This window comes from Pelophylax lessonae (genome assembly GCF_965119305.1).
Source record: "Pelophylax lessonae genome assembly, chromosome: 1".
Lineage (NCBI taxonomy): Eukaryota > Metazoa > Chordata > Amphibia > Anura > Ranidae > Pelophylax > Pelophylax lessonae.
Genome location: NC_138768.1, coordinates 228,022,119 through 228,045,297, shown reverse-complemented (window position 1 = coordinate 228,045,297; position 23,179 = coordinate 228,022,119). Strand labels below are relative to the sequence as shown.

Sequence of the window (23,179 nt, the reverse complement as noted above, 5' to 3'; positions counted from 1 at the left end):
ACTTCTTTCCCTTAAAAAACTCTTTGGTTGCTTTCGCAGTATGCTTCGGGTCATTGTCCATCTGCACTGTGAAGCGCCGTCCAATGAGTTCTGAAGCATTTGGCTAGAATATGAGCAGATAATATTGCCCGAAACACTTCAGAATTCATCCTGCTGCTTTTGTCAGCAGTCACATCATCAATAAATACAAGAGAACCAATTCCATTGGCAGCCATACATGCCCACGCCATGACACTAACACCACCATGCTTCACTGATGAGGTGGTATGCTTTGGATCGTGAGCAGTTCCTTTTCTTCTCCATACTCTTCTCTTCCCATCACTCTAGTACAAGTTGATCTTGGTCTCATCTGTCCATAGGATGTTGTTCCATAACTGTGAAGGCTTTTTTAGATGTTATTTGTAAAACTCTAATCTGGCCTTCTGATTATTGACGCTCACCAATGGTTTACATCTTGTGGTGAACCCTCTGTATTCACTCTGGTGAAGTCTTCTCTTGATTGTTGACTTTGACACACATACACCTACCTCCTGGAGAGTTTTCTTGATCTGTTGTGAAAAGTGTTTTCTTCACCAGGGAAAGAATTTTTCGGTCATCCACCACAGTTGTTTTCCGTGGTCTTCCAGGTCTCTTGGTGTTGCTGAGCTCACCGGTGCGTTCTTTCTTTTTAAGGATGTTCCATACAGTTGATTTAGCCACACCTAATGTTTTTGCTATCTCTCTGATATGTTTGTTTTGTTTTTTCAGCCTAATAATGGCTTGCTTCACTGATAGTGACAGCTCTTTGGATCTCATATTGAGAGTTGACAGCAACAGATTCCAAATGCAAATAGCACACTTGAAATGAACTCTGGACCTTTTATCTGCTTCTTGTAAATGGGATAATGAGGGAATAACACACAGCTGGCCATGGAGGAGCCAATTGTCCCATTACTTTTGGTCCCTTAAAAAGTAGGAGGCACATATACAAACTGTTGTAATTCCTACACCTTTCACCTGATTTGGATGTAAAAACCCTCAAATTAAAGCTGAAAGTCTGCAGTTAAAGCACAACACATCTTGTTTGTTTCATTTCAAATCCATTGTGATGGTGTATAGAGCCAAAAAGATTAGACTTGTGTCGATGTCCTAATATTTATGGACCTGACTGTATATACATTATATATATATATACAGTTAGTACGGAAAGTATTCAGACCCCCTTAAATTTTTCACTCTTTGTTATATTGCAGCCATTTGCTAAAATCATTTAGGTTCATTCTTCTTCCTCATGAATGTACACATAGCACTCCATACTGACAGAAAAACACAGAATTGTTGACATTGTTGCAGATTTATTAAAAAAGAAAAACTGAAATATCACATGGTCCTAAGTATTCAGACCCTTTGCTCAGTATTTAGTAGAAGCCCCCTTTTGATCTAATACAGCCAGGAGTCTTTTTGGGAAAGATGCAACAAGTCTTTAACACCTGGATTTGGGGATCCTCTGCCATTCCTCCTTGCAGATCCTCTCCAGTTCTGTCAGGTTGGATGGTAAACGTTGGTGGACAGCCATTTTTAGGTCTCTCCAGAGATGCTCAATTGGGTTTAAGTCAGGGCTCTGGCTGGGCCATTCAAGAACAGTCATGGAGTTGTTGTGAAGCCACTCCTTCGTTATTTTAGCTGTGTGCTTAGGGTCATTGTCTTGTTGGAAGGTAAACCTTCGGCCCAGTCTGAGGTCCAGAGCACTCTGGAGAAGGTTTTTGTCCAGGATATCCCTGTACTTGGCCGCATTCATCTTTCCCTCGATTGCAACCAGTCGTCCTGTCCCTGCAGCTGAAAAACACCCCCACAGCATGATGCTGCCACCACCATGCTTCACTGTTGGGACTGTATTGGACAGGTGATGAGCAGTGCCTGGTTTTCTCCACACATACCGCTTAGAATTAAGGCCAAAAAGTTCTATTTTGGTCTCATCAGACCAGAGAATCTTATTTCTCACCATCTTGGAGTCCTTCAGGTGTTTTTTAGCAAACTCCATGCGGGCTTTCATGTGTCTTACACTGAGGAGAGGCTTCCGTCGGGCCACTCTGCCATAAAGCCCCGACTGGTGGAGGGCTGCAGTGATGGTTGACTTTCTACAACTTTCTCCCATCTCCTGACTGCATCTCTGGAGCTCAGCCACAGTGATCTTTGGGTTCTTCTTTACCTCTCTCACCAAGGCTCTTCTCCCCCGATAGCTCAGTTTGGCCGGACGGCCAGCTCTAGGAAGGGTTCTGGTCGTCCCAAACGTCTTCCATTTGAGGATTATGGAGGCCACTGTGCTCTTAGGAACCTTAAGTGCAGCAGAAATCTTTTTGTAACCTTGGCCAGATCTGTGCCTTGCCACAATTCTGTCTCTGAGCTCTTCAGGCAGTTCCTTTTGACCTCATGATTCTCATTTGCTCTGACATGCATTGTGATCTGGAAGGTCTTATATAGACAGGTGTGTGGCTTTCCTAATCAAGTCCAATCAGTATAATCAAACACAGCTGGACTCAAATGAAGGTGTAGAACCATCTCAAGGATGATCAGAAGAAATGGAAAGCACCTGAGTTAAATATATGAGTGTCACAGCAAAGGGTCTGAATACTTAGGACCACGTGATCTTTCAGTTTTTCATTTTTAATAAATCTGCAACAATGTCAACAATTCTGTGTTTTTCTGTCAGTATGGGGAGCTATGTGTACATTCATGAGGAAGAAGAATGAACCTAAATGATTTTAGCAAATGGCTGCAATATAACAAAGAGTGAAAAAATTAAGGGGGTCTGAATACTTTCCGTACCCACTGTGTGTATATATATATATATATATATATATATATATATATATATATATATATATATATATATATATATATATATATATACACACACACACACAGTATCTCACAAAACTGAGTAAACCCCTCGAATTTTTGTAAATCTTTTACTATATCTTTTCATGTGACAACTATAACAGTGTACATTTGCTGTTCCCTCACAAAATAACTCAACACACAGCCATTCATGTCTAAACCGCTGGCAACAAAAGTGAGTACACCCCTAAGTTAAAGTGTCAAAATGGGCCCAAAGTGTCAATATTTTAACACTCATTACTTTACATTGTAGCAAAGTGTCATTTCATCAGTGTTGTCACATAAAAAGATATAATAAAATATTTTAAAAAAATGTGAGGGGTGTACTCACTTTTGTGAGATACTGTGCTCAAGCCACATGAGGCCAAGCATTGTAGTGCACCAGGAGGAACCCAGGACCCACTGCACCAGCTTAGGGTCTGACAATGGGTCCAAGGATTTCATCTTGATACCTAATGGCAGTCAGGGTGCCATTGTCTAGCCTGGAGAGGTCTGTGCATCCGTCCATGGATATGCCTCCCCAGACCATTACTGACCCACTACCAAACCGGTCATGCTAAACAATGTTACAGGCAGCATAACATTCTCCATGGCTTCTCCAGACCCTTTCACATCCGTCACATGTGTTCAGGGTGAACCTGCTCTCATCTGTGAAAAGCACAGGGCGCCAGTGGCGGACCTGCCAATTCTGGTGTTCAATGGCAAATACCAATCGAGCTCCACGGTGCTGGGCAATAAACACAGGGCCCACTAGAGGATTTCGGGCCCTCAGGGCACTCTCATGAAGTCTGTTTCTGATTGTTTGGCCAGAGACATTCACACCAGTGGCCTGCTGGAGGTCATTTTGTGGGGCTCTGGCAGTGCTTATCCTGTTCCTCCTTGCACAAAGGAGCAGATACTGGTCCTGCTGATGGGTTAATAACCTTCTTTGGCCCTGTCCAGATCTCCCAGAGTAACTGACTGTCTCCTGGAATCTCCTTAATGCTCTTGAGACTGTGCTTAGAGACACAGCAAACCTTCTGGCAATGGCACGTATTGAACTGCCATCATGGAGGAGTAGGACTGCCTGTGCAACCTCTATAGGCTCCAGGTATCGCCTCATGCTACCAGTATTGACACTGACCCTAGCCAAATGCAAAACTAGTGAAAAACAGTCGGAAAAAATGAGTAGGGAAAAAAATGTCAGTGGCCCCCCACCTATAAAACCATTCCTGTTTTGGAGGTCATCTCATTGTTGCCAATCTAGTGCACCTGTTTTTTATTTTGATAACACCAAAGCAGCTGAAACTGATCAACAACCCCCTCTGCTACTTAACTGTCCAGATCAATACCCCAGGAGTTTCACTGACTTGATGCTATACTCTAATTAAAAAGGGTTCCTTTAATTTTTTTGAGCTGTGTATATATCTATATCTATATGGTATATATAAATACACACACACATTTACTGGCCACTTTATTAAGTACACCTTGCTAGTACCAGATTGGACCCCTCTTACCTTCAAAACTGCCTTTATTCTTCGTGGCATAGATTCGACAAGATGTTGGAAATATTCCTCAGAGACTTTGATCCATAATGACATGATAGCATCGTGCAGTTGCTGCAGATTTGTCGGCTGCACATCCATGATGCCAATCTCCCATTCCATCACATCCCAAATTTGCTCTATTGGATTGAGATCTGATGACTGTGGCGGCCATTGGAGTACAGTGAACTTATTGTCATGTTCAAGAAACCAGTGGTGAGATGATTTGAGCTTTGTGACATGATGCATTAACCTGCTGGATGTAGCCATCAGAAGATGGGTACACTGTAGTCATAAAGGTATGAACATGGTCAGCAGCAATACTCAGGTAGGCCGAAGTGTTTAAACGATGCTCAATTGGTACTAAGGGACCCAAAGTTTGCCAAAAAAATATGCTGTACACCATTACACCACCACAGGCCTGAACCGTTGATACAAGGCAGGATGGATCGATGCTTTCATGTTTTTTACACCAAACTCTGATCCTACCATCTGAATGTCGCAGTTGAAATTGAGACTCATTAAACCAGGCAACGTTTTTCTTATCCTCTATTGTCCAATTTTGAAATTGTAGCCTTAGTTTTCTTTTCTTAGCTGACAGGAGTGGCACCCAATGTGGTCTTCTGCTGCTGTAGCCCATCTGCTTCAATGCTCAATGTGTTGTGCATTCAGAGATGGTATTCTGCATACCTTGGTTGTAACGAGTAGTTATTTGAATTACTGTTGCCTTTCTATCATCTCAAATCAGTATGGCCATTCTCCTCTGACCTCTGACATCAACATGGTATTTTCGTTCACACAACTGTCGCTCACTGGATATTTTCTCTTTTTGGGATCACTCTCTGTAAACCCTAGAGATAGTTGTGCGTGAAAATCCCAGTAGTTCAGCACCAACAACCATGCTACATGCAGCAGCCACGTTCAGAGTCACCTAAATCCCCTTTCTTTACCATTCTGATGCTCAGTTTGAACTCCAGCCAGTCGTTTTCACCATGTCAAGATTCCTAAATGCGTTGAGTTGGCTGATTAGCAATCTGTGTTACCAAGCAATTGAACAGGTGTACCTAATAAAGTGGCTGGTGAGTCCTACACACACACACACACACACACACACAAACACATATGTGGATTATTTACTACAGCTTACCAGTAAAATCCATTTCTTGGAGTACATCACGGGACACATGCGTAACATTCATTACCATATGGGTTATATGCCACCTTCAGGCGGCGAATGGACACTGGCAACCAGTCACACAGGAAGTCCCCCTATATAACCCCTCCTACACAGGAAGTACCTCAGTTTTGAAGAATAAAAAAGCCCCATACAAGAGAGGAGGGACCTCTGTGTCCCGTGATGTACTCCAAGAAATGGATTTTACAGGTAAGCTGTAGTAAAAAATCCATATTTTTTTTTCGTACATCACGGGACACAGAGCCATATTCATTATCATATGGGACGTCCCATAGCAATGCATCTGAGGGTAGGGGGAAACCCTAAATACCACCATCAGATCACAAAAGGTCTACACAGCTGCCTGCAGAACACTGCGGCCAAATACAGACTCCTGGGTCGTAACATCCACTCGATAGTAATGAGTGAACCTATGCACTGACAACCAAGTCGCGACTTTGCAAATCTGAGCCATAGAAGCTTGATGGCGAACTGCCCAAGAGGCGCCTACTCTTCTGGAAGAGTGTGCCTTCACAGGAAAAGGTGGAACCTTCCCTTTCAAACCTTACGCCTGGATAATAACCTGGCGAATCCAATGAGAAATCATAGACTTAGATGCTGCCTGCCCTTTCCTGGGCCCTTCCGGCAGCACGAACAAAAGATCGGTCTTACAAACTTGAGCCAACCTTTCCAAATAAATCTTAAGTGCCTGTACTACATCGAGAGAATGTACTGTAGTAGCTTTTCCTCCCCTGTTTGAGGATCTGGAAAAAAGGAAGGAAATATAATGTCCTGATTCAAAGCAAAAGTGGACACCACCTTGGGCAAAAAACCTGGGTGTGGACGTAAAATCACCCTATCTTGATGTAAAATCAAGATTGGCTCTTGACAAGAAAGAGCTGCTAGTTCCGGTACTCTTCTGGCTGAAGTTATCGCAGTCAAAAAGACCAGTTTTGTGTTCAGAAGAACCAGGTGAATATGCCCCATGGGCTCAAAAGGCTGTTTCTGTAAAACTGCCAGCACAACATTTAGATCCCAAGGACACAATGATGGCTTCACTGGTGGAAGCATACATAACATTCGTTGGATGAAGGTTTGAACCAAGGAATGCGAAGCAATCGGTTTCTGGAAAAAAAATGACAAGGCTGAAATTTGACCCTTAATAGTACTCAAGGCTAATTTCATATCTACCCCTACTTGCAAAGAAGGCTAGAATTCTCCCGATAATATACTTGCGGGGATGCTATTTCCTGGCTTCACACCAGGTAATGTAAGATTTCCAGACTGTAATAATTCTTCTAGAGCATTTATTAGGGTAGAAACTGCAGGGCCAGATATACCCCGCTCAGTCAAAATTAAGGCTTTAATAGTCAAGCCATAAAATTTAGAGACTGTAAAGCAGGGTGGAATATCTGACCTTTTATAGAGTGGGTCCTGAAGCAGTGGAAAAACCCAAACCCTCCTCGCAGCTACCAGGATTACTAGATTCCCCTCTAGCTGGATTCTGCGTAAAACAGACGCGGTAGCAGCTGAACCTGAGGAAAGGCATAGATCAGGGAAAACTCCTCCCAAGGAGTCCCCAAAGCATCCACTCTGACTGTGAGTGGATCCCTGGTCCTGGACACAAATCTCTTCAACTTGTTGTTGAACCTGGAAACCAACATATTTACATCTGGGACCCCCCCCCCCCCAGCGTTGGCAGATCAATGCAAAGATCTCGGGGTGTAAGGACTATTCCCCGGAAACATCTGTTGACCGTTGACAGGCATTGAACAAATTTCTCTGCCCAGGATCTTTCTGGACTGACTGACCTTTGGTGCCTCCCTGATGGTTGATCTAAGCCACAGCTTTGGCATTGTCGGATTGTACCCTGACAGGATAACCCCGAAGTCTGGGCGTCCAGTACTTTATAGCCTGACAGACTGCTCGGATTTCCAAGATATTGATGGGGAGACTTTTCTCTACCCAAGACTACTTCCCTTGGACAGTGGCTTCCTTCAGAACTGCTCCTCAACCGGAGAGACTGGCATCTGTAGTCCATACTTTCCAGACTACTGGAAGAAAGGACCAATTTAGACTTTGACATACTCTTGGTACAAAGGACATGCACTAATCTAGGGACTGGATCTTTCTTGTCTATGCTGACAGAATGTTGTTCTGTAAGGGTCTGGCATGGAATTGAGCATAGGGAATTGCTCCGAATGTGGACACCATCTTCCCTAATAACTTCAAGAAAGATACTTTTGCCTTCTTACGGATTGAACCAGAGCCTTCAAGTCTGTGACCTTTCTTGATGGCAGGAATATCTTTGACTGTATTTGTAGCCACAAGGAAACCCAGATATTCCAGACGCTGGACCCACTGTAATGCTGATTTTGCCAAGTTCAGCATCCAACCTCAATGTTCTAAGAACTTTACTGTTTGGAAAACATTTTGGCTTAGAGCCAAAGCCAATCGATCTATTAGTAAAAGATCGTCTAGATATCCTATCACTGATATCCCTCGAGACCTTAGAGTGGCCAATACTGGAGCTAGTTTTCTACTGCAAAGTATAAAAACCTTTGATGGGCCTGAAATACAGGCGGTCCCCGGGTTACAAACATCTGACTTACAATCTACTCCTACTTACAAATGGAGGGAGACAACAGGTAGTGAGAGGAAATTTACCCCTAGGAAGGGAAAATCACTCCTGCAAGAGTTCTGGTGGGAAAAAGGTGTCTCAACTGAAGCTTTATCACTAATCTTTGTTTCCATAACAACCCACAATTTTCAAAATCCAGTTGTCACAGGGACAGAAAGTGAGATGAAATCTTCTGAACAGTGTTACAGCAAAACACATGGTACAGGGGTGTTAACCCTTCCCTATGCTAGCCACAAAACCTACAAATTACTCTTTGGGCTGGAGCTACACTTAAAAAATGTATCTGTTCCGACTTACAAACTAATTCAGCTTAAGAACAAACCTACAGACCCTATTTTGTTTGTAACTCAGGGACTGTCTGTATAGGCACGTGAAGCTGTGCATCCTTGATGTCTATAGATGCTAGAAATTCTTCTCCCTGTAAGTAGGCCATGACGAAACAAATTGACTCCATATGGAAAGTATGAATGTTCAATAACTGGTTCAGAGCTTTGAGATCCAGAATAGGTCTTGCGTCTCCATTCGGCTTGGGGACTACGAAAACGGTTTGAGTAAAAACCCCTGAATCTTTTGTCCTCTGGAACCACTGTAATCACTCTTTGGGACCTTAACTGATCCAGAGCCAGAAAGAGAGATCTTCTTCTTTTTAGAGGATCTGCAGGTATGTTTGTATCCCTGCGAGATGGTGGAAATAACCCAGTTGTCCTGAATTATTTCTACCCAGACCTTTGAGAACCGTTGCAGCCTTCCCCCCACCCGACTGAGTGGGGGCACCTCTTCACAAGGTAGGCTTGGAGGTACAGAGAAAGAGATGTACACCGCTCAGGCAGTTTGGAACTTCACAGCCAGCCTTGGGTGCAGGACCTTGGATCGCCACCGCAGACAGGATACAAGAGAAATGGCCGCACACGAGGCAATAGCTCACGATGAAAGGCTTTATTGAACAAGGATGCAAGGTACAGCAGGCTTGGAGGTAGACTTTGTTGGATCTCTGGGCCTAGGGTTTTTTCTGCCCTTGCCCTGAAGGCTTGGTTCTACCAGACGGCTGGGGCCGTCGCAACTGCCTGGGATTAGAAGCACCAGGAGTGTGAGTGCTGGGAATTTTAAAAGAAGGACGTTTGCTTTTCCTCCTAACAGGTAGCAACGTACTCTTCCCCCCCGAAATCCTTCGGATATACCTATCCAGATCATCACCAAATAGGCGTTCTCCATGAAAGGGAAAGCCAGCCAGCAACTTTTTACACAGTAATTCCACAGACAAGCTTTTTAGGCATGGGATTCAGCAAATATGCACTGTCAAAAGAGCAAACCATGACATCTGCTGCATGAAGTCATTAAGAGCATCCACTGCAAAACATAAAGTGTGAGGTAGATCTGTCAAATCTTCCACAGAATCTCCTTGAGAAGAAACCGTCCTGGATACTCGCTTAATACGGTCTTTTAAAGACTGACAAGCTCCTATAGCTGCCACTGCTGGTTGTATCGCAGATCCTGCAACAGCAAAGGAAGCTTTTAGTAAAGATTCCATTTTCTTATCAGCTGGATCTTTATTAACCTGGGCATTATCCACAGGACAAGTTAAACTTTTGTTAACTGAAGCAATGGCATCATCCACAGTAGATATACTTCATTTTCTTGTGAATTTTTCCTCCATGGGATACAATATTAAAAACCTTTTAGGAGGAACAAAAATCCTATCAGGATGATCCCAATCAGAATACATTACCTGCTCCAAGAGCGGATGTAAGAGAAAAGCCTGAGGACTATGAGGAGGGCGCAATGAGCCTAGAGAGGAAAAAGAGACTTCAGACATCTCTAAGGGAGGTCATTTGTATCCAAACCGACACCGGGGAGGGAAAATGGCTAATTGGGCCCAATTCGGACATTTTCACTTAGGGGTGTACTTACTTTTATTGCCAACGTTTTAGACATTAATAACTGTGTGTTGAGTTATTTTGAGGGGACAGCAAATTTACACTGTTATACAAGCTATACACTCACTACTTTACATTGTAGCAAAGTGTCATTTCTTCAGTGTTGTTACATGAAAAGATATAATGAAATATTTACAAAAATGTGAGGGGTGTACTCACTTTTGTGAGATACTGTATATATACAGTGGGGGAAATAAGTATTTTATTCCCTGCAGATTTTGCCCATTTTTATCATAGGTGTATTTTAAATGATATAGACAGAATATCAACCAGAAATCCAAAAAAAAACACATGATACAAATGTTATGAATTGAGTTGCAGTTCGGTGAGTAAAATCAGTATTTGATCCCCAAGAAAAACATGACTTACAATACTTGGTGGAGAAACTTGACTATAAGGATGGTGTTCTTGTGGTCATAGTCAGCATTTTTCTTCCTCCAAACACGGCAAGTCGACGTTAATGTCAAAGAGCTCAATTTTGATCTCATCTGACCACAGCACTTTCTTTCAAACCTTCTCTGAATCATTTAAATGTTAATTGGTATGACGGTATATGTGCCTTCTTGAGGAAGGGACACGCCGTGTTTGGAGGAAGAAAAAGAACACCATCCCTACAGTCGAGCACGGAGGTGGAAACGTGATGCTTTGGGGCAGTTGCTAATGGTACAGGCCGACTTTGCCGCATTGAGGGGCCAACAGACAGGGCTATGTATTGTTAAATCTAGCTCAGCCAGAACCCTGAAGATGGGTCTTCCAGCATGACAGTAACCCAAAACATACCTTCTAGGCAACAAAGGAGCCAGCCTTGCAGGTGCATGAAGTAGAATCCAGATAGCAGTGTGGAGGGCCATATTGATGAATTACATCAGCAAACAGCTTCAGTGCAAACTCAATGTGCCTAAGAAAGAAAGAACAGAGATGCTGAATGGCTATCCTAGAGTCAGTGATTGACTGCACGCAGTTGGAGTAAGAAGCGACATTGTGCAGTCCTTGCAGGCATTAGCAGCGCTCCTCAGGTGTATTGCACACCATGTGCCTTTAAACACTTCAAGATGTATTAGACCCGGAGCCGATAAGATTTACCCTGCTGAGTCCTGCCAATCGATCACATTGATTCACCTGGACAGAGACAGTTGGACTATCTCCAGGAGTTTGCAGAGTGCTTTTTATATATACCGGTCTGGTAAGAGGCCAAGCTGGCTATTGCATGCACGGTGAAGAGCACCATTTTCTTTTGTGTGGGCACAGGAATTGATTTAGGAATATTGAAATGATCAGCACTTACTTTATATCCGTCCGGTAAGGAGGAATTTCACCAGGTGGAGGGATTTCAAAGTCACCTTTTGAATTTAGCACCATCTGGCAACATTTGTGATCACCTGAGCATTTATTTAAGAAGTTGCATCACGTTGTGTTTGGGACTTTATGTTCTGGTTCACTATTAATTTATTAATGTATTAATTTGTGTATTTGATTTATGCACATTTGTATTCATACAATTTATGTATATAATTTATGCACATTGAATTGTTCATATACTTGGATTTAAGGCCATGGAGTGTCCTAGCCAGTCTTCAGACCTTTATCCTATAGAAAATGTGTGGAGGGAACTGAAACTTCGAGTTGCCAAGAGACAGCCAAGAAACCTAAAGGTTTTAGAGAAGATCTGTAAAGAAGAGTGGACCAAAATCCCTCCTGAGATGCATCACCTGGTCACCAACTACAAGAAATGTCTTACCTCTGTGCTTGCCAACAAGGGTTTCTCCACCATGTACTAAGTCATGTTTTGCTTGGGGATCAAATACACGAATACTTTTTTTACTCACTCAACTGCAACTCAGTTTATAACATTTATATTATGTGTTTTTTCAGGATTTTTGGTTGATATTCTGTCTCCATTATTTAAAATACACCTGTGATAAAAATTATAGACCCTTCATTTCTTTGTAAGTGGGCAAACTTACAAAATCTGCAGAGCATCAAATAATTATTTTCCCCCACTATGTATATATATTTATTACTAATTTACAATCTTTACATACAGTGCCTTGCGAAGGTATTCAGCCCCCTTGAACTTTTCGACCTTTTGCCACATTTCAGACTTCAAACATAAAGATATAAAACTGTGGGACACAATTATGAAGTGGAACGAAATTTATTGGATATTTCAAACTTTAACAAATAAAAAACTGAAAAATTGGGCGTGCAAAATTATTCAGCCCCTTTTACTTTCAGTGCAGCAAACTCTCTCCAGAAGTTCAGTGAGGATCTCTGAATGATCCAATGTTGACCTAAATGACTAATGATGATAAATAGAATCCACCTGTGTTTAATCAAGTCTCCGTATAAATGCACCACCTGCACTGTGATAGTCTCAGAGGTCCGTTTAAAGCGCAGAGAGCATCATGAAGAACAAGGAACACACCAGACAGGTCCGAGATACTGTTGTGGAGAAGTTTAAAGCCGGATTTGGATACAAAAAGATTTCCCAAGCTTTAAACATCCCAAAGTGCACTGTGCAAGCGATTAATATTGAAATTGAAGGAGTATCAGACCAAAGCAAATCTACGAAGACCTGGCCGTCCCTCTAAATTTTCAGCTCATACAAGGAGAAGACTGATGAGATGCAGCCAAGAGGCCCATGATCACTCTGGATGAACTGCAGAGATCTACAGCTGAGGTAGGAGACTCTGTCCATAGGACAACAATCAGTCATATACTGCACAAATCTGGCCTTTATGGAAGAGTGGCAAGAAGAAAGCCATTTCTTAAAGATATCCATAAAAAGTGTAGTTTAAAGTTTGCCACAAGCCACCTGGGAGACACACCAAACATGTGGAAGAAGGTGCTCTGGTCAAATGAAACCAAAATCAAACTTTTTGGCAACAATGCAAAACGTTCTGTTTGGCGAAAAAGCAACACAGCTCATCACCATGAACACACCATCCCCACTTTCAAACATACTAGTGGCAGCATCATGGTTTGGGCCTGCTTTTCTTCAGCAGGGACAGGGAAGATGGTTAAAATTGATGGGAAGATGGATGGAGCCAAATACAGGACCATTCTGGAAGAAAACCTGATGGAGTCTGCAAAAGACCTGAGACTGGGATGGAGATTTGTCTTCCAACAAGACAATGATCCAAAACATAAAGCAAAACCTACAATGGAATGGTTCACAAATAAACATATCCAGGTGTTAGAATGGCCAAGTCAAAGTCCAGACCTGAATCCAATCTGTGGAAAGAACTGAAAACTGCTGTTCACAAACGCTCTCCATCCAACCTCACTGAGCTCGAGCTGTTTTGCAAGGAGGAATGGGCAAAAATTTCAGTCTCTCGATGTGCAAAACTGATAGAGACATACCCCAAGCGACTTACAGCTGTAATCGCAGCAAAAGGTAGCACTACAAAGTATTAACTTAAGGGGGCTGAATAATTTTGCACGCCCAATTTTTCATGTTTTTATTTGTTAAAAAAGTTTGAAATATCCAATAAATTTCGTTCCACTTCATGATTTTGTCCCAAAAAATAAAGGAACAGAGCGCACACCGCCCTAGTGTAACACCATTTATTTGAAGTTAATAGAAGCCATAAAAATAGGTACTCACAATTATGGCTTCTATTAACTTCAAATAAATGGTGTTACACTAGGGCGGTGTGCGCTCTGTTCCTTTATTTTTTGTACAGCTGCTTTGCCTCATATCCCATGGAGGGTTAGGAGAGCTGCCACGCTTCATTCATGTGTTTCACCACAGGCCATATTACAAGATTCCCCAGCTTGAGAATCAATCTCCAGGATCTGCGCAGGGACTGGTAATGTGTGTTTTCTCTATGATTTTGTCCCACTTGTTGATTCTTCACAAAAAATTACAGTTTTATATCTTTATGTTTGAAGCCTGAAATGTGGCAAAAGGTTGAAATGTTCAAGGGGGCCGAATACTTTCGCAAGGCACTGTAGACATTATATTTTGAACTTGAACATAAAGATGGTTACATATAAATTATTCTAAATCTGTCAGATTGCGAGGGCATTTCCTGTGCACAGCCCTCTTCAGATCACCCCACAGATTTTCATCGGATTCAGGTCTGGTCTCTGGCTTGGCCATTTGAAAACTTTAATCTTTTTCTGGTAAAGCCATTTCTTTGCTGATTTGGATGTAGGCTTCGGGTCCTGTATGCTGAAAGATTAAGTTCCTTTTCATGTTAAGTTTTCTATCTAATTGTCTTTTCATCAATTTTGAAGGGATGTCCAGTTCTTGGTAATGTCACTGTTGTGCCATATTTTCTCCACTTGATGATGACTGTCTTCACTGTGTTCCATGGGATATCTAATGCCTAGGAAATTATTTTGTACCCTTCTCCTGACTGATACCTTTTAACAGTGAGATCCCTCTGATGCTTTGCAAACTCTCTGCAGACCATGGCTTTTGCTGTAGGATGCGACTAAGAAAATGTCAGGAAAGACCTACTAGAACAGCTGAACTTTATTTGGGGTTAATCAGAGGCACTTTAAATGATGACAGGTGTATACTGATTCCTATTTAACATGAGTTTGAATGTGATTGCTTAATTCTGAACATAACCACATCCCCAGTTATAAGAGGGTGTGTACACTAATGCAACCACATTATTTTAGTTTTTATTTTTACTCTTCCCCTCCCCCCCCTCCCGAAAAGATTTCAGTTTATTTTCTAATTGAGTTGTACAGTTTATAGGTCATATTAAAGGTTGAAAAGGTTCTGAAATGATTTATCTTTGTCTAATTTTTTTTTTTACGTCACAAAAACCTGACATTTTAACAGGGGCGTGTAGACTTTTTATATCCACTGTATATTTAATAACTTGCCTTCTTTGATTGCTGAATGTTGGTTTAAAAGGGGTTTGGTGATTTAAAGTGGAGGTAAACTCCATTCATGAAATTTGACTTAGGCATATATATCCGTAGTGTTTACTTGTAACATGATGTTCACTTTCTAAACCATGTAGAAAGCTGGAGAAAGCAGATATACAAATAAAACTTATGTATGGAAATTTTTCTCATCTTTGTGTATCATCTAAGGCTGTTTGCTTCACTGGTTAAATGTCAGGGTTTACATCCACTTTAAATCCAAATGAACATCTGTAAAGAGGTTTATTTATTGACTCAAAAACTATGGAGCAAAAAATACTTGAAATGAAGTAGACTTATTGCTTAAAGCAAGTACTCAGATTTCATATTCTTGTTTTATTCTAAGCTACTCAGTTGTTTTTGCTTATTTAGTACCACGAAGAGATCCTTTTTTATTGAGATAGATTCATATTCAAGCATTAAAACAGGGCTGATTCCTCAGGTGTCAGAACACGTATTATGAGTCTGCTTGTTGCAGTTCAGTCACTTACTATGTATGGAGCTTCAAAAATAGGTCTGCAATGGTTGCTCCCTTATTTTTAATCTGGCAGATTCCAAGTCTTACCTGCCATGATTAAAGCGTTTTTAATTTTATCTACTCTATTAAGCAGTTGCTTGTTAATGGGTGGGAGGATTTCTCTAGGGATTCTTTTGTTTTAAGATCTCATTTTGTTTAAATTTTTGCTGCCTTTTCTCCGTTTTTTTTTTTCTTTTAACATTTACAGATGGATAGGGTTTTCTCCTGGGGCGTCTTTAAAATTTTTACAACGTCTAGGGACTTTGAGCGTCATACCTGTCAGGACTCTGGAGGTGAGCCTGACTTGCAGAGGGTAGCCCCTAGCTCACCGAGGGATGGAGCACAGGAATCACCCAGGCAATAGACGCAGGCTTACCCGAGGTGTGTAATCGAAGTGCCAACCGGTCTTCACCAGAGCCCCTGATGGTGAGGATGGATATCGCTGCGTGTATAGCACCAGGTCGCGGTCCTCGGGGTTGCCTTGCCAGGAGGTGAACAGGTCAAGGTCCGGTAGCAGATAAACAGACAAGGATAAGGCAGAAGAGTAGTCCTAAACAAGCCGAGGTCAGGGCGGGCAGCAGACAAGCGAGGTGAGGGACAAGCCAGGAGGTCAAACAGGAATCAAACTGGATACAACAGGTTTCAGGTTCAGGAACACAGAAAAAGCTGCAGATCAGACAGCAAAGACACAGTGCTGCTGAGGGGTTTAAATAAGGCAGCCTGTTGCCAATTCATTAAATTAGTCTGCACTAGGTTAACCCTTAGGTGGCAGACTCATGAGAGCACTTCAGTGTGCATAGGGAGCGTTCCTGGCAATGCCCTAGTCCCCTCATTTTGATGCACTTTTTGTATGTTCATATGTGTTAATTGGAAGTGGCTTTTTGATCCTCCATTGAGTGACCTCTTTTCCTCTTCCCTGGATCCATCTGATGTCTAATGTTTATTCTATCATTCTATAAACATCTCTCCGCTACATAGAATCTTTACCTCCATGACTAAGCCCCAAGGATGGGGGTAAAACACATCAGGGTGTGGCCTGAAAAGAGCAGGGCTGAGGCTGCTATCATTTGTCTCTCCTGTCTTACTATGTATGAAGCTTCAGAAGTTGGTCTGCAGTGGAGGGACCCTTATTAATTATATTTTTTTTAACATGGCAGGTTCCAAGCCTTACCTGCCATAATCAATACAGGAAATGTTTTTTAAATAATTATATACTTATCTCAGCACTAGGACACCCGCAGGAAATCATTTGCTTTTTGCATTTGCTTTTTCTGGAGATACAAACCAGAATTTTCGGTATGAAGCTAAATTTAATTTGTTAAATGTGAAACTTGCCATAATTCCCATACGCTTTGGAATTATTGTTTCTAAATTAAGCAGCAGTAGTTCCTTTATTCCAGTCTAATCCACACTACACCCATGTACATGTAAGTACTTGGTTGGGAAGTTAATACTTGGAAACAAATCTCAGGGCATCTGGCCAAAGTCATTACAGCGTGCTCTACGTCTGCACATTCTGAAAACCATGGTTATCTACAAATGGAAAACAAACGTCTAATATGTCATGGAAACACTTCATTGCCTATGCTGTCTGAAAACAAAAGAAAATAGTGAATCCCAAACTTGTAATACTTGTAATACATTCTGTAACAATTATTTAATAGTTTCTAACATTCTTGAAGATTTCGTGTTTTAGCAGATTAATATTTGCTTTTTGTATTTATAGGGTTTTTAACGTTTGGAAAATTTAATTTTATTGAGGCCTGTAAAAAAAGGAAAGTTAAGGTGCCATCATACTGTGACTTCCCTGTTGTGGCTTTATATCCTGTATTAGATTTTATAGTTCAGTGGCATTTTTTCCAACCATTTTCAGATTGTTTACCTAATTTTTTCATATACACAGTAAAAAAATATGTTTACATTCAAAGTCTTGTTTTTGTAGTAGAGGTAGTAATTCTTAGTCTTGTTTAGAAAGGAGAAGAACAATTTTGAAAGTGCAATAATATATAACAAATCAATCCTTAATTGCTGTGGCTACACTAAGAAGGGATAATTGATTCGTATGAGTTGCTATACTGTGCATTACTTACAAATGTACTTTCTATTTAACCACTTGCCGACCGCCGCACGACTATTTACGGCTGCGGTCAGCCCCTCCTGGGCAAAGTGACGTATATATACGTCACTCGCCCGCAAGCCAATAGGGGGCGAGCGCGCGCCGCCGGGGGCGCGCTCCTGTCCCCGCTCGTTTCACGGTGTTCCCCGAGCGAGTGACTGGCGGCTCAGATGTCCGCCGGCCACCCGCGATCGTCCGCTGCAGAGGGAGAAAGGCAGGCGGCTGATGTAAACAAAGACGCCAGTCATTCTCCCTGGTGTAACTGCAGAGATCATACGATCCTGCTATGTAGGATCGTATGTCTCTGTGGTTACATGAAAAGCCACACCCCTTTACAGTTAGAAGCACACCCCTAGGGACACATTTAACCCCTGCCTCTCCAATAAAGTTAACCCCTTCCCTGCCAGTGTCATTTTTACAGAAACAGTGCATATGTATAGCACTGATTACTGTAGTAATGTAACTGGTACCCCCAAAAGTGTCAAAAATGTCAGTCAAGGGTCCAATCTGTCCGCCGTAATGTCGCAGTCCAGCAAAAAAAATCGCAGATCGCCGCCATTACTCGTTAAAAAAAAAAAAAAACAATAAAAATGACAAAAATCTTTCCCTTAGTTAGTAAACGCAATAACTTTTGTGCAAACCAATCAAAATACGCTTATTGCGATTTTTTTTTTACCAAACATATGTAGCAGAAAACAAATTGGCCTAACATGTTAAAAAATTTTGATTTTTACATTTTTTGGGGGGGGAATTTCATTGTGAAAAATATTGTTATTTTTTCAAAATTGTCGCTCTTTTTTTGTTTATAGCGCAAAAAGTAAAAATCGCAGAGGGGATCAAATACCACCAAAAGAAAGCTCTGTTTGTGGGGAAAAAAAGACGTCAATTTCATTTGGGTACAGCATCGCGTGACCGCGCAATTGTCTATTAAAATCACGCAGTGCCAAATCGCAAAATAGCCCCTGGTCTTTGAGCATCCAAATCCTCCGGGGCTTAAGGCTCCATGTACACAGGACGTCCTGCAAAGCTAGTTCTGACGCCGGGAAAAAAGCAGCTGTTAAACGTGCTTTCAGTAGCTTTTTCCATTTGCGTTATTGCATGTTTGGCCACATTGCTTTTAGCAGCGTTTTTTCTGCCTCCATTCAAAATCAATGGTTCCCTATGGGAGCCTATTGATTTGAATGGAAGTCGCACCGCAAGTCGGATCCGACTTGCGGCGCGACTTGCACTGTGACAATCTTGAGGGGGAATTCCACGCCACAATGACGTCATCTGTGACATGAGGGGGCGGGGCCCACAATGGCTATATAACAAGCTGCAGAGACCGGAGACCGGCATAATCATCTGAGACATCGTCAGAGGAAGACCGGAAGAAGAAGAGAAGAGCCGAGGGCAAAAGAGCAGAAGAGCGGACATCAAAAGAGCAGAAGAGCGGACAGCAAAAGAGCAGAAGACCAGAAGACCAGGAGAGGGAGAAGAGCAGAGAAGAACAGATGAAGATTTTTAAGTTAGGTTTTTTTTAAGTTTTTTAAGTTAAGATTTTTTTTAAGTTAGGCCTTAGATACTGGGTGGGTCTTCAGGTGGTAATAAGGGAACAAACTCTGGATATACAGATTAGTTAATAATATCTGATTAACAAAGTTGGTGGACTTAGCAGGTCATGGGAAAAGACCTCATTAATTCTATATATGACCTATGAGATTGATGGGACTGTGACTTGGCCAGTTAACCCTAAACAAAATAATTCAACAAATAAATAAGTCCATCCAAAAGAAGAGGCCTGTTTCCCTAGATTTCACCTAGGCATCTTTAAACTAGTTTATAAAATAGTCAGCTATTCAACCAAGAGTTAACAATTACTGCATGCTGATAACATTTGACTTTAAGAAAAGGACAAAAATTAGATCCTGGAACATCAGGATCATGTATGAATTAGGCAGAATTTAACAAGTACACTGCTACAGATATAACATTTAAATCCCTGGCCTCAATAAATAAAGGTGGAATAGGAAAGCTTATTGCAAGGACCTGTTATATTCAGGACATGAACAAGAAGATATTACTAACATGACATTTTTATTGTTCTTGCTCATTATGTCAACTGAGAGAAGCATGATTAGTGCCAATATCTCAGAGAAGTGCTCTCTAAAATGAGTCCCTTGACTTAGAAATGTAGAAGCTAGTGGGAAGGAAGGAACGATAATCCTGTAAACATTCTTCAAATTGTGAATGCATGTACACTGTTTTTGATTTGTATTGGTAGTACTTACCTTGTATCTGAGTTAAAAATCTTTAGGTCAGGTATACTGACAAGGCACAATGCATTACATAGTATATTCCTACCACTTCTTCAGGAGTCTGATTTTGGAGTTTGGTAACCTTAGCAAAGAGCAACTATGGCCTATTACAAAAACTGGTGGCACCTGAGACAAGACTATACATCTTGTGATGGTAAGGCATAGGAGTTTCAGATGCCATGTGGAACGTGGGGATAATGTATTTGAGCTCTTTGCTGTCAAGGATGTTTACTTTTTTTGATATTCTTCCCACTCACTTGGACAAGTCATGAAGGACAAGAATAGGGGCCTAAAGGTGGGTCTCCAAGGTCATTGTGAACATTATGAGTAATGCCATTTACAATACATTATGCATGTAGCCTAGTGAAGCATAATAGAAAATGCTGCTCCAAACTGCAGACCCTTCTCAGTGCATGTATTTGGTGAATTGTTGACATCAGATGGTCAGAAGAGCTTTTTCGTGCTGAATTTGGTACATTAACCAACCAGCAATTGCATATGCTTGGAATGTCCAAGGACTCAAAATTTTTACTGAAAGCCACACACAAAAGCTCAATCTTGTCTTTTAACAGCTCTCATAAATACAGTAAATCATTTTCTAATACATACAATAAATGTTAATTTCTCTTACGTCCTCCGACAGTCTCCGCCCACTCATACAGTCTTCACTAATGGGGTATTGCTTCCTCTCTGCAGGAGTATCTAGGCATAAGACTTAAGAACAAAATCATCTACATAGTCACACCCATGGGGGCTGTCCCTCTGGTCCAATACCCCCCTGCAATATCCATCCCAACTCAGTTTGTCTTCTGCCTAGCTTAGGAGTAGATAGGCTTCCCTGTGCTGGGGCTACAGTCTCAGCCTTCTTCTTTTCTTTTATGATTTATTTTCGGAAAATGTCATTTTTTTCTTTGCATTACTAGCTGTTTATTTTGTCAGCGATAGTTAGTCGGATCTTCGGATGAAGACGGCGTTTGCGGAGCTGGGAATCGGACTGATCGTCCTGATTCTCCAGGACAGAGGGTCAGATGGAATCCCAGCCTGCCATCAAGCGTTTAGCAGGCAATGTGTTTGCCCTGGCCTCGCAAACGACCCATCCCTGTCCTCAGGGATGCAGCCTGTGAGGTGGCTACCTCACTGGACACAGCAACGGTTCGTCCGTGCACTACTAGTGTCCTGCGTTTTGTGGCTGACGGCACTCCCCTGCCATCTGAGGGTGGGCGGTTTCCCGTTTTGTATGAGGCACCCCACGCCATCGGGTACAGGTAAGTACACTCTGTGTGGGGCCTCTGTCTGGGGTCAGCAGTCCTGTGTGTCTGTGGTGTCATATGTGTGTGTGGGGTTTTGCGGGTCCCTCTCCTACTGTCACTTTAGGGTGCTTGGAGGTACAGACACGTGCGGCGACCGCTGCGGGGTTGAAAACCGCCGATCCGCCATTTTAGGTATGGGCAGCATGTCTGGCTTCACTATGGGCGCTTATACTGCATGATATGTAGTGTATTTTGGCGCCTTGCGGCGCCATCTTGTGTGTGGCAAACGATCGTTCCGAGCACATGTAGGCGGCCATTTTACCGAAGCCTCCCATTTCTTTCAATAGGCATTCATTTTTCCTTGGCCTGCAGCCTCAGTTCAGCCTCCAGCGGTGACATCACTTCATTCTTTCTCTCAGGAGCGACCAAAGGTGGTGGTAACACACTTGTGGGGATCTGTTCTGCTGTCCTTTCTTTTCCTACCTTGTGCAACCTTCCTGGCTTCAGTTGGTCCCTGAGGGGGGTCTGTGGTTACAGTCATTGTAGCGGTGTGCTGCGGGGGTCCGCGGCGCTCTCAAAGGGCCAGTACCATTTAAAAAAAACAAAAAAAAACTTTTTTCTTTGCAATGGAATCCCAGGACAGCAAATTCCCTCCAGCTTTGGTGGGGGATTCAGGTTCCTCTGAATCCTCTACCCTGACTAATTTGGCTGCTGTAGTGGCGACTTTGGTGTCCAAAATGGATGAGCTGATGACTGAACGTGCTGCTAGAAAAAGGCCTAGGATTTCTTTTACTTCTGATTCTGAATATGAAAGTTAATGGTGGCTAAGGCTGTGGCGGATTGGACCAAGGTGCTCAGACGCACACTCGTGGCTGATTCTGCCCCCCCCCCCACTACTGTGGATATGGTGGACCAGATTTATCAAGGGGTCATGCATTTGTGCGATGCGGCCTTAAATGAGGCCCCTTTAGCTGCGCGCCTGTCCAGTGTCGCGGTGATTAATCGTCGTCTAATCTGGTTGAAAAGCTGGTCGGCTGACCAGAAATCCAGGAAGACGGTGGCTGATATTCCCTATGTGGGGTCTCGCCTTTTTGGAGACTCCCTGGATGAATTGGTTAAAGGAGTCACTGGGGGCAAGAGCACTCTGCTGCCCCAGAATCCTAAGGGCAAGTTTTTCCGCTGCAAGCGGGGCCCCTCCTTTAAACCTAATCAGGGGTCCTTTCGTGCCTTCAAGGTGCAGAACAAGGGAAAACCCTTCAAGAGACAAGGTGGCCAGAAAAAGCCCTGGCTCGGCAAACAAAAATCCGGCCAAGCTGGGTCGCGGCTCAGTCCGCCTCTGCCTGAAGGGGCGCCCTCACCCGTTTCAGGGGTGGGGGGACGTTTGCGCGGTTTCCTCCAACCTTGGCTGCTCCGAATCACGGACAGGTGGGTTCAGGAAATCATTCGGTCAGGGTACAAGATCGAATTTCTTTCACGGCCGGCGAACAGATTCTTTCCCTCAAATATTCATTTGACCCCAGGTCGGTTACAAGACCCGCATCAAGCGGTACAGGATCTCCTCGCCCAGGGGGTTATCGTCCAGGTGCCTCATAGGGACAGGTTTCGGGGGTTTTATTCGAATCTGTTCACTGTGCCCGGAAAGGAGGGCAAAGTGCGTCCGATTCTAGACTTAAAAGCTCTGAACCGCTTCGTGCGTGTTTGAAAATTCCGCATGGAATCGCTCCGCTCGGTGGTAGCCTCCCTGAATCCGGGAGAATTTCTGGCCTCTATTGACCTGAAGGATGCGTATCTGCACATCCCCATTTTCAAGGGTCATCAGAGGTACCTCTGATTCGCTATCGCGGAGGATCATTACCAGTTTGTGGCGTTACCTTTCGGCCTCGCTTCGGCTCCAAGGGTCTTTACAAAAGTGTTGGCGCCTGTTCTGGGCCTTTTGCGGGCACAGGGCATTGCGGTCTTG

At 42.7% G+C, this 23,179-nt stretch overlaps 1 protein-coding gene across 1 annotated transcript in view; it reads left to right on the top strand.

Moving 5' to 3' along the window:
* Positions 1–23,179, top strand: part of IFT81 (intraflagellar transport 81) — a 328,264-nt gene that overhangs the window by 174,989 nt on the left and 130,096 nt on the right. The window lies entirely within an intron of this gene.